The sequence below is a fragment of the Rattus norvegicus genome, chromosome X (genome assembly GCF_021556685.1).
Source record: "Rattus norvegicus strain SHRSP/BbbUtx chromosome X, alternate assembly SHRSP_T2T, whole genome shotgun sequence".
NCBI lineage: Eukaryota > Metazoa > Chordata > Mammalia > Rodentia > Muridae > Rattus > Rattus norvegicus.
This window is the reverse complement of record NC_141554.1, coordinates 144210768-144226526: the sequence shown is the minus strand read 5'-3', so window position 1 is coordinate 144226526 and position 15759 is coordinate 144210768. Positions and strand designations below refer to the sequence as shown.

Below are 15759 nucleotides of genomic sequence, written 5' to 3'. Positions count from 1 at the left end.
TGTGTCTATGTGTGTGTGTATGTTTGTGTAGTATGTGTATTTGTGTACGTGTGTGTATGTGTGTGTATATGCCTATCTGTGTGTATGCATGTGTGTATGTGTGTATGTGTGTGTACGTGTGTTATGTGTGTATGTCTGTGTGTATGTGTATATCTGTGTATGTCTGAGTGTGTGTACGTGTTTATGTGTGTATGTGTATGTGTGTGTATATGTGTGTATGTGTGTATGTATGTATGTGTATGTGTGTATATGTGTATGAATGTGTCTATGTGTGTGTATGTGTGTGCATGTGTGTGTATCTGTGTGTAGATATGTGTGTATGTGTGTGTATGTGTGTATATGTTTCCGTTTGTGTGTGTATGTGTGTATGTATGTGTATGTGTGTATGTGTATGTGTGTGCATGTGTGCATGTGTATGTGTGTGAAAGTCTGTGTATGTGTATGTGTGTGTATGTGTGTTTATGTGTGTATGTGTATGTGGGTGTATGTGTGTATATATGTGTATGTGTGTATGTGTATGTGTGTTCATGTGTGTATGTGTATGTGTGTGTAAGTGTACATGTGTGTATGTGTATGTGTGTATGTGTGCATGTGTGTGTATGTGTATATTTGCGTTTTTGTGTGTATGTGTGTATATGTGTGTTTGTATGAGTGTGTGTATATGTTTGTGTATGTGTGTGGATGTCTGTATATGTGTGTGTATGTGTGTATGTGTATGTATGTATATGTGTGTGCATGTGTGTATATGTGTATGTGTGTTTATGTGGGCGTACGTGTGTGTATGTTTGTGTATGTGTATGTTTATATGTGTATGTGTGTATGTGTAAGTGTGTATGTGTGTATGTGTATGTGTGTGTAAGTGTACATGTGTGTATGTGTATGTGTGTGTATGTGTGTATGTGTATGTGTGTGTATGTGTGTATGGTTGTGCATGTTTATATGTGTAGGTAAGTGTGTGTATGTGTGTGTATGTGTGTGTGTATGTGTATGTGTGTCCATGATTGTGTGTGTGTGTATGGATGTGTATGTGTGTGTATATCTGTGTATGTGTGTGTAGGTGTGCATGTGTTTGTTTGCGTGTATGGTGGGTATGTATGTGTGTTTGTGTATATGTGTATGTGTGTGTATGTCTGTGTTTATTTGTATGTGTGTGTATGGGTGTGTATGAGTGTGTATGTGTGTGTATGTGCATGTTTATGTGTATGTGTATTCATGTGTGTGTATGTGTGTGTATATTTGTGTTTATGTGTGCTTGTGTGATTGTGTTTATGTGTGTCTGTGTGTGTATGAGTGTCAGTTTGTGTGTATGTGTATGTTTGTGTATGTGTGTATGTGTGCGTATGTGTGTGTGCATGCGTCTGTATGTGTGTATGTATGGGTATGTATGTGTGTGTTTATGTTTGTGTATGTGTTTATGTGTGTGTGTATGTGTGTACGTGTGTATGCTGTATGTCTGTGTGTTTGTGTGCATATGTGTGTGTTTGTGTGTGTATGTGTGTGTATGTGTATGTTTTTATGTGTGTGTATATATTTGGGTATTTCTGTGTGTATGTGTGTGTAGATGTGTGTATGTGTGTGTATGTGTGTGTATGTGTGTGTATGTGTGTGTGTGTTTCTTTTTGTATGTGTGTATATGTTTGTGTATGTGTGTATGTGTGTATGTGTGTATATGTGTGTATGTATATGTGTGCATGATTATGTATATATGTGTGTATTTTTGTGTATGTGTATTTGTATGTGTGTATGTGTGTTAGCATGTGTGTATACATGTGTGTATGAGTTTCTGTATGTGTGTATGTGTGTGTTTGTGTTTGTATGTGTGTGTGTATGTGTGTGTTTTTATGTGTGTGTATATGTTCGGGTATTTCTGTGTGTATGTGTGTGTAGATGTGTGTATGTGTGTATGTGTTTGTATGTGTGTGCATGTATGTGTATGAGTGTATGTGTATGTGTGTGTATGTGTGTGTATGTTTGCGTTTCTCTGAGTATGTGTGTATATGTGTGTTTGTATGTGTGTGTATATGTTTGTGTAGGTGTGTGGATGTCTATATATGTGTGTGTATGTGTATGTGTGTATGTGTATGTGTGTATATGTGTGTGCATGTGTGTATATGTATATGTGTGTATGTGGGCGTACTTGTGTGTATGTTTGTGTATGTCTATGTATATGTGTGTAGATGTGTATGTGTGTGCATATTTGTGTATATGTGTGTGTATGTATGATTGTGTGTATGTGTGTGTATGTGTGTATGTGTAGGTAAGTGGGTGTGTATGTGTGTGTATGTGTATGTGTGTTCATGTTTGTGTGTGTATGTGTGTGTATGGATGTGTATGTGTGTGTATGTGTGTGTATGTGGTATGTAGTATGTATGTGTGTTCATGTTTGTGTGTGTATGTGTGTATGGATGTGTATGTGTGTGTATATGTGTGTATGTGTGTGTCTGTGTGTGTATGTGTGTTTATGCGTGTGTACGTGTGTATATGTGTTTGTCTGCCTGTACGTGCTTCTATGTGTGTGGGTTTGTGTGTTTGTCTGTGTCTATGTGTGTATGTGTGTGTATGTCTGTGTTTACTTGTATGTGTGTGTATGGGTGTGTATGAGTATGTGTGTGTATGCATGTTTTTGTGTATGTGTGTGCATGTGTGTATATGTGAGTGTATATTTGTGTGTATGTGTGCTTGTGTGATTGTGTGTATGTGTGTGTCTCTCTGTGTGTATGAGTGTGGGTTTGTCTGTCTGTATGTGTATGTTTGTGTATGTGTATATGTGTGCGTGTGTTTGTGTGTGTGCATGCGTGTGTATGTGTGTATGTATGGGTATGTATGTGTGTGTTTATGTTTGTGTATGTGTTTATGTGTGTGTCTATATGTGTACGTGTGTATGATGTATGTCTGTGTGTATGTGTGTGTATGTGTGTGTATGTGTGTATGTGTGTGTTTTTATGTGTGTGTATATGTTTGGGTATTTCTGTGTGTATGTGTGTGTAGATGTGTGTGTGTATGTGTGTGTTTGTGTGTATGTGTGTGTGTGTTTGATTTTGTATGTGTGTATACGTTTGTGTATGTGTGTGTATGTGTGTATGTGTGTATATGTGTGTATGTATATGTGTGTATGTGTGTGATTATGTATATGTGTGCATGTGTGCGTATGTGTGTTTGTGTTTGTATGTGTGTATGTATGTGTTTGCACGTGTGTGTATACATGTGTGTATGAGTTTGTGTATATGTGTGTACGTGTGTATGTGTATATGTCTGTATATGTGAGTATGTTTTTATGTGTATGTGTGTGTATGTGTTGTATGTGTAGGTATGTGCATGTTTGTCTATGTGTGTGTATGTGTATGTGTGTATGTGTCTATGTGTATGTGTGTGTATGTGGTGTGTAATATGTGTAAGTGTTTATGTGGGTTTGTCTGTGTGTATGTGTGTGTACATATGTGTATATTTGTCTGTGTGTATTTGTGTATGTATTTGTATGTGTGTGTATGTGTGTATGTGTGTGTATGTCTATGTGTATGTATGGGTGTGTATGTTTGTGTACGTGTATGTGCGTGTATGTGTGTGTATGTGTGTATGTGTGTGTGTATGTGGTGTGTAATATGTGTAAGTGTTTATGTGGGTTTGTCTGTGTGTATGTGTGTATGTATGTGTGTGTATGTTTGTGTATGTGTGTATGTGGGTATATGTGTGTACGTGTGTATGTTGTACGTCTGAGTGTATGTGTGTATGTGTTTGGTATGTGTATGTGTGTGTTGTGTGTGTATGTTGTGTGTAGTGTGTGTAGTGTGTGTTTGTGTGTGTATATGTGGTATATATGTGTGTATGTGTGTATGTGTGTATGTATGTGTGTGTATGTGTATGTCTGTGTATGTGTATGTGTGTGTATGTGTGTATGTGTGTGTATGTGTGTGTATGTGGTGTGTAATATGTGTAAGTGTGTATGTGTGTTTGTCTGTGTGTGTGCGTGTGTGTATGTGTTTTTCTGTGTGTATTTGTGTATGTATTTGTATGTGTGTGTATGTGTGTATGTGTGTGTATGTGTATGTGTATGTATGGGTGTGTATGTTTGTATATGTGCATGTATATGTGCGTGTATGTGTGTCATGTGTGTGTATGTGTATGTGTGTGTATATTTGTGTATGTGTGTGTATGTGTATGTGTGTTTATGTGTGTATGTGTGTGTGTATGTGTGTGTATGTGTGTATGTGTGTACATGTGTATGTTGTACGTCTGTGTGTATGTGTGTATGTGTGTGTATATGTGTGTTTGTATATATGTGTGTATATATAGGTGTATGTGTGTGGATGTTTTGTATGTGTGTGTATGTGTGTATGTGTATGTGTGTGTATGTAAGTGTATATGTGTGTATGTGTGTATGTGTGTGCATGTGTGTGTATGTGTATGTGTGTGTGTGTATGTGTATGTGTGTGTATGTGTGTATGTTTGTGTGTATGTTTGTGTATGTGTGTGTATGTTTGTGTATGTGTGTGTATGTGTGTGTATGTGTATACCTGTGTATGTCTGTATTTATATGTGTATTTGTGTGTGTATGTGCATGTGTGTGTTTATGTGTATGTGTGTATGTGTGTGTGAATGTGTGTGTATGTTTCTATGTGTGTGTATGTGTGTATGTATATGTGTGTGTATGTGTAAGTGCGTGTGTATGTGTGTTTATGTATATGTGTGTATATGTGGGCATACGTGGGTGTGTGTGTGTACGTGTATCTGTGTATGTGGGCATACGTGTGTGTTTGTGTCTGTGTATTTGTGTATTTTTGTGCATGTGTGTGTATGTGTATGTGTATGTGTGTGCATATTTGTGTGTATTTGTGTGTGTATGTGTGTTTGTCTGTATAAGTGTGTGTGTGTGTAAGATTGTATTTGTGTATGTGTGTGCATGTGTTTGTATGTGTAGGTATGTGTGTGTATGTGTATGTGTGTGTATGTGTGTGTATGTGTGTGTATATGATTATGTGTGGATGTGTGTGAATGTGTGGATGTGTATCATTAGGTATTTGTATGTGTGTGTGTCTCTCTTTCTGTGTATATGTGTGTGTATGTGCATGTATGTGTGTATCTGTGTGTATGTGTGTGTTTGTGTGTGTTTGTGTGTGTATGTTTGTGTATATGTGTGTTTTCATGCGTGTGTGTATATATGTGTATATATTGGTGTATGTGTGTGGATATCTGTGTGTGTGTATGTGTGTATGTGTATGTGTGTATATGTAAGTGTAAATGTGTGTATGTGTATGTATCTGTATGTGTGTGTATATGAGTATGTATGTGTGCATGTGTGTGGAAATGTGTGGATGTGTGGATGTGTATCTTTAGGTATGTGTATGTGTGTGTATGTGTGGGTATGTGTACGTGTGTTCAAGCTTGTGTGTGGATGTGTGTGTATGGATGTGTGTATGTGTGTATGTGGTGTGTAGCATGTGTATGTGTGTACGTGTATATGTGTGTGTATATGTGTGTGTATGTGACTGTCCGTGTGTGTATGTGTGTATGTGTGTGTACGTGTGTATATGTGTGTGTATGTGAGTGTCCGTGTGTGTATGTGTGTATGTGTGTGTACGTGTGTATATGTGTTTGTCTGTGTGTATGTGTGTGTATGTGTGTGGGTATGTGTGTTTTTCTGTGTCTATGTGTGTGTATGTCTGTGTATGTCTGTGTTCATGTGTATGTGTGTGTATGGGTGTGTATGTGTGTATATGGGTGTATGTGTATGTATTTGTGTATGTGTGTGCATTTTTGTGTTTGAGTGTATATTTGTGTGTATGTGTGCTTGTGTGCTTGTGTGTATGTGTGTGTATGTGTGTGTATGTGTATGTTTGTGTATGTCTGTATGTGTGCGTGTGTATGTGTGTGTATGCGTGTGTATGTGTGCGTTTATGCGTGAGTTTGTGTGTATGTATGCGTGTGTATGTGTGTGTATGTTTGTATATGTGTGCACATGTGTATTTTGTATGTCTGTGTATGTGTGTGAATGTGTGTGTATGTGTGTGTTTGTGTTTATGAGTGTGTGTATGTGTGTTTTTTATGTGTGTGTATATGTTTGGGTATTTGTGTGTATATGTGTGTTTATGTGTGTGTGTGTAAATGTGTGTGTATGTGTGTGTATGTGTGTGTATGTGTGTGTTTGTGTGTCTATCTGTGTATGTGTGTGTATGTATGTGTGTGTATATGTTTGTGTATGTGTGTATGTGTGTATGTGTATGTTTGTATGTATATGTGAGTGTATGTGTGTATGTATGTATGTATGGATATGTGTGTGCATGTGTGTATGTGTGTATGTGTGTATGTGTGTATGTATATGTGAGTGTATGTGTGTGTATGTATGTATGGGTATGTGTGTGTATGTGCATGTGTGTATATGTGTGTGTATGTGTTTTCGTATGTGTGTGTATGGTTGTGTATGTGTGTGTATGTGTGTGTATGTGTGTACGTGTGTATATCTGTGTTTATGTGTGTGTATTTGTGTGTATGTGTATGTGTGTGTTTATATGTATGTGTTTATGTGTGTGTGAATGTGTGTTTGTATGTTTCTATGTGTGTGTATGTGTGTAGATGTACGTGTTTGTATGTGTGTGCATGCGTGTGTATGTGTATCTGTGTTTATGTGTGTGTATGTGTATTTGTCTGTATATGTGTGTATGAGTGTGTGTGTATGTGTGATTGTCTGTGGGTGTGTGTATGTGTGTGTATGTGTGTACGTGTGTATGTGTATGTGTGTGTCTGTGTGTGTATGTGTATGTGTATGCGTGTCTCTGTGTGTGTATGTGTGTGTGTATTTTTGTGTAGTATGTGTATGGGTGTACATGTGTATGTGTATATGTCTTTCTGTGTGTATACGTGTGAGTATGTGTGTATGTGTGTGTACGTGTGTATATGTGTTTTTCTGTGTGTATGTGTGCGTATGTGTGTAGGGATGTGTTTTTGTCTGTGTCTATGTGTGTGTATGTGTCAGTGTGTGTATGTGTATGTTTATGTGTATGGGTGTGTATGTGTGTGTATCTGTGTGTATGTGTGTGTATGTGTATGTGTGTGTATGTGTATGTGTGTATGTGTATGTGTGTGTATGTGTATGTGTGTGTATGTGTGTGTATGTGTGTGTTTATATGTATGGGTGTGTATGTGTGTGTATGTGTGTGTATCTGTGTGTATGTGTGTATGTGTATTTGTGTGTATGTGGGTGTATGTTTTTATGTGTATGTGTGTGTATGTGTGTGCATGTGAGTGTATGTGTATGTGTGTGCATGTGTGTGCATGTGAGTGTATGTGTGTGTATGTGTGTGCATGTGAGTGTATGTGTATGTGTGTGTACGTGTGTGTATGTGTATTTGTGTGTATGTGTGTGTATGTGTGTATGTGTGTGTTTATGTTTGTGTATGTGTGTGTATGTGTGTGTATGTGTAGGTATATGTATGTTTCTGTATGTGTGTGTATGTGTAAGTATGTGAATGTGTATGTATGTGTGTGTATGTGTATGTGTCTGTATATGTATGTGTGTGTATGTGTGTGCATGCATGTGTATGTGTATCTGTGTTTATGTGTGTGTATGTGTATTTGTCTGTATATGTGTGTGTGTTTATATGAGTGTGTATATGTTTGTGTATATGTGTGTATGTGTGTATATGTGTGTATGTGTGTATGTATATGTGTGTATGTGTGTGATTATGTATATGTGTGTGTATGTGTGTGCATGTGTGTATATGTGTGTATGTGTGTTTCTGTGTGTGTGTATGTGTGTGTTTGCATGTGTGTGCATACATGTGTGTATGAGTTTGTGTATATGTGTTTGTCTGTGTGTATGTGTGTGTATGTGTGTATACGTGTGTGTATGTGTGATTGTCTGTGTGTATATGTGTGTATGTGTGTGTATGTGTAGGTATGTGTGTGTGCATGTGTGTGTATGTGTGTATGTGTGTATAAGTGTGTGTGTATGTGTGATTGTCTGTGTGTATATGTTTGTATGTGTGTGTATGTGTACGTATGTGTGTGTATGTGTGTGTATGTTGTGTGTATTATGTGTATGTGTGTACGTGTGTATGTGTGTGTATGTGTGTGTATGTGTGTATCCGTGTGTGTATGTGTGTGTATGTGTGTGTATGTGTGTGGGTATGTGTGTTTTTCTGTGTCTATGTGTGTGTATGTGTGTGTATGACTGTGTTTATGTTTATGTGTGTGTATGGGTGTGTATGTGTGTGTATGTGTGTGTGTATGTGTATGTGTGTATGAATGTGTGTGTATGTGTGCGTCTGTATGTTTGTGGATGTGTGTATATATGTGTGTGTATATTTGTGTATTTGTGGATGTGTTTGTATGTGTGTATGTGTGTGTTTGTGTGTATGTGAGTGTATATTTGTGTGTATGTGAAGTTGTGTGCTTGTGTGTATGTGTGTATGTGTGTGTATGGGTGTGTGTTTCTGTGTTTTTGTGTGTCTGTATGTGTTTATGTGTGTGTATTTGTATGTGTGTTTATGTGTGTGTATGTGTTTGTATATGTGTGTATGTGTGTATGTGTGTATGTGTATGTGTGTGTAAGTGTATGTGTGTTTATGTGTGTGCAGATGTGTGTATGTGTATGTGTGTATGTTTGTACGTGTGTGTATGTGTATGTGTGTGTGTTTGTGTGTATGTGTGTATGTGTATGTGTATGTGTGTGTATGTGTGTGTATGTGTTTGTGTATGTTTGTGTATGTGTGTATGTGTGTATGTCTGTGTTTATGTGTGTGTATGTGTGTGTATCTGTATTTGTATGATTATGTGTATGTGTGTCTGTGTATGTGTGTATGTATGTGTATATGTGTGTATGTGTGTATGTGTATGTGTGTGTATGTGTGTGTATGTGAGTGTATATGTGTGTATGTGTGTGTATGTGTATGTGTGTGTATGTGTGTGTATGTGTGTGTATGTGTGTTTGTATGTTTTTTGTGTGTATGTGTGTATGTGTATGTGTGTAAGTGTATGTGTGTTTATGTATGTGCAGGTGTGTGTATGTGTATGTGTGTGTATGTGATTGTGTATGTTTGTGTATGTTTGTATGTGTGTGTGTTTGTGTGTATGTGTGTGTATGTGTATTTGTGTGTATGTGTGTGTATGTGTATGTGTATGTGTATGTGTATGTGTGTGTATGTGTATGTGTGTGTATGTGTGTATGTGTGTGTATGTGATTGTGTATGTTTGTGTATGTGTGTATATGTGTGTGTATGTGTGTGTATGTGTATATGTGTGTATGTCTGTGTTTATGTGTGTGTATGTGTGTATGTGTATTTGTATGTTTATGTGTATGTGTGTGTATGTGTGTTTGTGTATGTGTGTATGTGTATGTGTGTATGTGTATGTGTGTGTGTATGTGTGTGTATTTGTGTGTATGTGTGTGTATGTGTTTGTATGTATGTGTATATGTGTGTATATGTGTGTATGTGTGTTTGTGTGTGTGTATTTGTGTGTATATATGTGTGTATATGTGTTTGTGTGTGTGTATTTGTGTGTATATATGTGTGTATGTGTGTGTGAATGTGTGTGTATGTGTGTGTGTTTAAAAACAATTAAACAATAAAAAATCCAAGGAGACTGGAAACTTCTGGGTCTGTGGCTGGATCAATATGTGGTACTTTTTAAACAGAAGACTTCTGTAGGTATTTACTATATGGAAGAGGAAGGTGAAAAATATGGATAAAGGGAAAGCTACCTTCTTTTTCCTTCTCCCTCAGTCCCTTTCTCCTGTGACAGGCAGGGTCTTGCTTTCTGAGACTGGCCTCAAAATTATGATCCAGTTCCCTTAGTGCTCGAATCACAGTGTGTGCAACCATCTGGGTCAGAGGCCAGTCTCGTTTTATAAGGCAATGGGTTCTAAGAAGAATCACAACCTTGAGAAAGATGTATATATCACAGCGGCACACGTTTCCTTACATTCTGTTTACTTTTACAGCTTTCTTCTGCTCCCAGTTGTCTTATTATAGAATATGGGAGTGATGGAGCACGTTTTAAATATACACTTTCCCTTCTTCTCTACATGATCTCCTAAGCTGTCACCTTTTCCTATCTCATTGTCAGCTCTTTCTAATAACAACAATCATTGTGGACTCAGTTCATCCATCCCTCAATTTCACAGTGAAATTGTTCCTTCCATGATCAGATTTCCAATCAAAGGGTTTGATCCTTTTGAAGTTCCCTAAAGATTTTCAAGATCTTTTAATTAGAAGATACATCAATGGAAGCATAATTTAAGCAGAGACCTTTCTATTTCATTAGCCACGTGGACACTATAGTGGTACTCAGGATAACAGGAAATAAACAAACATCCTATCAAATGGATTCTCTGCCACACATTATTTTCCAATCCTCCAAGCTGTATAACTTGCTTTGATGAAATTGTCAATTTGAGAGCTGTTTGTCAAGTTTGAACTAACCTGAAAACTTCTTCCCTACTGACTAGCTTTCATTTTGCCAAAGGTACTAGGCAAGCTTCTAGGGAGAAAAGTTTCAAAGATATACCTGCAGCCAAGCCTGCATATTCCAGTACTGACCTTCCAGGCAATACATCTCTGCTGGCAAGATAGTGGCATGGAGGTTATTGGAGCAATCAACTGCTTTTGGATTCGACTTGAGTCCTTCTCCATGGAAAGGAATTTAGGGTGTTGCTATACAGATGGCCTAAAGCCCATTATGGCTAGAGAGCTCACAGGCCGTGGAAGAAGGGAATTTAAATGATATGCTGTTAAACTGCCTTATAAATATTTATGTTTATGTCCAGATTAGTTCTGCCCTCAAACATGATCGAAGAAGTTTCTGTCAACAGTAGTCAGCACTTAATCCAGAGGCTCATAACTAGTTAAATTGCTGAGAATAACTGTCTACTGAGTGTCAAGCCTTAAATGGGACATCTATATCAACTCTTACCCCCAAGTGAGCACACAAAAGAGAAAAGGAAAGAATATAAGAGCCACAAGATTGGGGTGAGTGTTATGAAATGCTGGCTTTGGGATATAGCATAGTCATGTACAAAAATCCTCATTGCAGCTATGATTAACTGCACTAGATCAATTTAACAAGATCAGTCAAGTTTCTAACAGGTGGCATTAATTCTACTCAGTACATTATTAGCACACAAAAAAAGGAAGAGGGGACATGTTCTGGTACCCAGGGAGAGAGATAAGGGGAGTTAAGAATGTGTATCATCTGGGGGTTGGGGATTTAGCTCAGTGGTAGAGCGCTTGCCTAGGAAGCACAAGGTCCTGGGTTCGGTTCCCAGCTCCGAAAAAAAGAACCAAAACAAAAAAGAATGTGTATCATCAGGCCCATCTGTTGACATGTGGCAAACTGTCAAAGAATAAACAAAAGATATTCTCTTTTAAAAAGCTACTGACTCATCATATTAAGACTTTCAATAATCTCTTTCCAGTTTTTTCATGGCATCCCAACCTCCCTCTACTTAGCTAATTGCAACTTTTTCTTACTCTTGGATTTGCTCAGACCATCTGAGCCCATAGAGAGACAGTGTGTTCTATTTTGTTTGTTCTCTGTTTTTTTCATGCCAACTTTCTACATTCCACACAGTATCAGGCTGACCTATCTTCCTGCTACTGTCCTCCAACTACTGGGATAACTAGTTTTTGTCACTATGCCAAACTCTGGTTTTCATCCATTGTATAAGTCTTCCTTCCATAGTTATATCTTGCCCACCACCACCACTATGTTGTCTATGTAATATTGTCCACATGAAGACACAGTATATATGACATCACAGGTTCCTTTCCCTTCAGATAAACATTAGTTTATGGAAAACATATTTTCTTTCACTAGATATGCTCAGAGGCAGGAGAGGAGAATGAGAGGGGAAACTGGCCCAAACGAAATGTCACACAGTATCATCAGTAGTGACAAAATACCTTGACTTAAAAATAAGTATTTTAACCCATGGGAGAAAGAAACAGGATGCTACAGAATTTAAAACTGCCCTTGGCCATACAGCAACTTCAAGGCAAAACTGGGATGCATGAGCTGTCTTGAAACAATAGTAACTAAAGGGCTTTTATAGGAGGAAACAACCAAGTAGAGCCCCTGGCTTGTGTGCACAAAACCCAGGCTCAATGTCCAGTGCACCCCACCCCAGCTACAAACAGAGAAGCATATCATATATGTTTCCAATCCTCAAGCTACTTTGAGTGTTATTTTTGGAAGTGCTTACCTAATCAACTAAAGGTTGATCTCAATTGTAGTCTCCAAATCATAATCCCTTTCTGAGAACCACTCAGTAGCTTTAGTTTCCAAAAACGAAATAGAAAACCAAATGACTTTGCCTGACCTTTGCCACTTAAGCATGAAGAAGGCTACTCTGCATGGAGTTTGGCCACTTCCTGCTTCATGGAGTCATGACATCCACCTTTACATATGAACGTGCTTTCCGCTAGTAATGCTTGACCTCATTACATGAAAGAATTAGAAGGCAAACGCAGATAGATCTCTGTGAGTTCAATGCCAGCCTGGTCTACATAGAAAGTTCCAGGGCAGCCAGGGCTATATAGAAGAACTCTGTCTTAAAACCAAAAATGAAAAGGTAAAAGAAGTAACTATGAAGAAATTTGTTGATATTCAACAAAACAGCATCTTTCTATTGATTTATATGTAGTCCCAAACCCATCAAACACTTCCTTTTTCCCTTTTATCCTGACGCATTTTCATTTACACTGTAACTTCTTACGGTGCTTGCAAAAGTACATGAAATTTTATATAATGAGTCACTGTGGTATTTGTAAAAGTAAATACCCACAGCCAAAAATGTTCTTTTGGATTAAAATAGATGATGGTGAACTGCAAAAACATTAAAAAGAACAAAATGTATTGCAAGGAATCTCTCTCTTAGAAAAGTAAGATGTGCATAGAGCAAAATTATATTTTTCCAACTGTAAAGATGACCTAGCAGGTGCTTGCTGGACAAACACAGAGCAAACTTGATTCCTAGAACCTATGGACAGGTAAAGAAGAGAATAAACTCCAAGAAATTTTCCTCTGACCTACACACACACACACACACACACACACACACACACACACACACAAACACCATGCATGTAATAATATTTTTTTAAAAATCTCACTCCCCACCAGAAAGTCATATACCAAATTACAGATGCAATCATTTTTCTGGAAGGATAAGCTAGAAAACAAATAATGTTATGCTTTCATAAAGAGAAATTAAGGCTAAGAGAATAAAGGTAGAAAATTTTCTTACAGTTACTCTATATACACTATCTACAAATATATAGTCATCAATATTAAGTTAAAATAAAAGACAATTTGTTTACTACAACTCAATTACTTTGCTGTTTACAATTTTACGATCATGCCCAGCAACATAGCTGAGTTCAAGGCAGCCTGTACTACAGGAGACGCATTTTCAAATAAACAACAACAAACAAAAACAAAACAAATGAAAAATAGGAAAAAATTTTTCAGCCAAAATATTAGCAGTGTTTAAAAGCATCATTTTTGCACCAAACACTGCCATCTTCTGGAAATACTATATCATAACATGTATTGGTAATCCCAAAGAAAATTAACTATTTTACAAATATAAGGCACATGAGAACAAACTGACAAATATATAAAAGATAACAAAGTAACAGAGACCCTAGTTTTTCATCTGCTTAAATTAATGAGTTATTCTTGGTCTTTATCCCAAAGCATCAAAACCTCTGTAAGCTAGCAATTCTTATAAGAGACAGAACTGGCTTTAGAAAAGTGAGAAGTGCATATAGGAAAATATTTTCACAACTGGCAAGATGGCACCAGTTGTACAGTAACAAGGTGGAGACAAAGACTTCTTTATACGTAGTGTATATGTGTTACAGTCAACAGAAACTGTATAGAGACTCAAATTTGTAGGGCACGTGATCTTTCAACTAATGGTTTTCAACAGGAAGAGCAGCGCACCCTACAGTGTATAGCAAAACTGTGCAGCTGCTGCTGGACTTCCGAAAGCCAGGCATCCTGCTGCTGTGCACAGGGGTTGAACATAACCGACAAGTGAGAAGAATTGTGCTGTGTCCCACACCTTACAAATGTCCCACCCAAAATTCATGTAGGTGAGAAACAGCTTATGATTGCTTACTCTTTGATGGTAATTCTGCTTTATAAAATATTTTATATGATTTTAATAGGCATTAAATATTTCCACAGAAGAAGGGACTGTCTTATGTAAACTGGGAGAAAAATAGCAATATACTTGTCTTGGAATGTTCCCAAAATTGATTGACATTTCATAACATTGGAAAAATAGCAGTATTAGGACCAAAAATTTGCTATATTCTTATCTTCCCATTATCACACTGACAATGACTACACACATATATTCAAACATATAAAATGGATTAAATACATAAAGGCTATATTATATAATAGTTACTCCTATCTCTCCTTAATGTTGTTAGAATGTTATACAGGTATTAGTTAAAATCAAATGCATAGACAAGTTTTGTTTTCTATTAACTATTAGTATTAAGGTAGCATAACATAGGGAGAGTTGCAAAATATTTTGTTATTAAGGGACATCAATCTGATAGAGTTGAAGGCCCCTGACCCAGGTTAGCTCCCTCATTTTATTAGAAGGAGACTGGGGTCCCAGGGAAAGGGAAGAATGAACTTGCTTGGAGTCACAATACAAGTTAAAGGCAGGCCAGAACATGAATCTTCTGATTCTTCATCAACGATTAGCCTATGCTGTCTGAGTGTCAGAACCGCACTTTCCAACAAAACAGTGTCGTAAGGCTAACAGGTATAGCTCGGTGTTAAAGCATGCCTAGCGCATGCAAAGCCCTGAGTTCCATACTCCGCACTGCAAACAAAACCAAACAGGCAGTGCTATGAATGTAGGTATAGTCTCAGGCTAGTTCATTAACAAAGCTTATTTAACTAGAATTTACAACAAAAATTCTATCATTAGAATGAAACAAGCCCATCTTTTTTTGATAGTATGGAAACAGTAAGGCTCACATGTGCTCACAAAAGCAGCAAGCACAGGGACTGCGGGGGTCTGCGGCATCCCCTGAGCATCACATATGTCATGGCTGTTAGCTTGGTGTTCTGTGGGACTCCTAACGGTGGGAGAAGAACTCTTTTGTCTCTGATTCTGACTCTTTTGTCTGCTCTTAGGATTCTTTTCTTCCTAGGGCTTGCTTTATTCAGCCTCAGTATCGGGGCTTTTGTCCTTCCTTATTGTGACTGGTTTTGTGGTGTTTGGTTGTTGTCTCTTGGAAACCTGTTCCTTTTGGAAGACAAAAAGGAGAGGTAGATCTGGGGAAGAGGGGATGCAGGCTAGGGGAGGAACTGGGAGAAGAGAAGGAAGGGGAAATTTTGGACAGGACATATTGTATACAAGAAGAATCTATTTTTCAATATTTTTTGAAGTAAGGGTTGTTTTTATTCAGTTGTGTTTTTACTGTTTAGGAAGTTAATACAAGCATACAGTATATTTTAAAGAAATTCATCCCCCATCCCCTCCCCTCTAACTCTTGCCATATTCCCTACCACCTTTCCCTCCAAAGTTCATTTACTTTCTCTCACTAAATGGACACTGTGTTAAAATAGAAGTGCATAAAGCGTGGTATTTGTTTTATATGTTTAAATGAGATCTCACTATGTAGCTCATGCTAGCCCCCAATTCATGATTGTCCTGCCTCAGCCTTTTCAATGCTATAAAACAGTTTATAAAATAAAAGTAGTGTAAACACATGCATTTTTAGACAAGCATTCAGA

At 37.5% G+C, this 15759-nt stretch overlaps 1 pseudogene; it reads right to left on the bottom strand.

Annotated features, from left to right (window-relative positions):
- Positions 1–15759, bottom strand: part of Tm9sf2-ps1 (transmembrane 9 superfamily member 2, pseudogene 1) — a 141299-nt pseudogene that overhangs the window by 90579 nt on the left and 34961 nt on the right.